At 40.9% G+C, this 411-nt stretch overlaps 1 protein-coding gene across 1 annotated transcript in view; it reads right to left on the bottom strand.

The window, feature by feature from the left end:
- LOC119594182 overlaps positions 1 to 411 on the bottom strand; it is a 26,491-nt gene that overhangs the window by 8,728 nt on the left and 17,352 nt on the right. The window lies entirely within an intron of this gene.

Genomic DNA, 411 nt, shown 5'->3' with positions numbered 1-411 from the left:
AAAGTCCCATCAAAGCCATTGAAAATATCAGAAAACTGGAGACTCGACCGTGTTTCCCGTTTTCTCCGCGCGCAACCGAGCGTGAAAGAGAATGTACTCTGCATTACACGCTTCGGAAAGTCTTGTACAAGAGGCCACGTCGATGTACAAGTCGGTTTGTACAATAAGATAGCCGTTCTTGGATAAGCTTTTGTGAAGGTTTATTGCGTGGAAAGTTAGAAAAAAAGGTTTTCGGGTTTTCATCATATTCGTTTTATTTTATTATGGTCTTTATCGAAGCGACTTTGCGCTAGCGGATTACTGATGATTGAAGAAAGTTTAAAAAGTTGGTAACTGGCCACTGGTGGTGATAGTTATTTGAATAACAATGATGCTATTCGGATATCAACCTCTCGATACACTTGCGCATGG

Source organism: Penaeus monodon, chromosome 33, assembly GCF_015228065.2.
Source record: "Penaeus monodon isolate SGIC_2016 chromosome 33, NSTDA_Pmon_1, whole genome shotgun sequence".
NCBI lineage: Eukaryota > Metazoa > Arthropoda > Malacostraca > Decapoda > Penaeidae > Penaeus > Penaeus monodon.
This window is presented reverse-complemented; position numbering and strand designations above follow the sequence as displayed.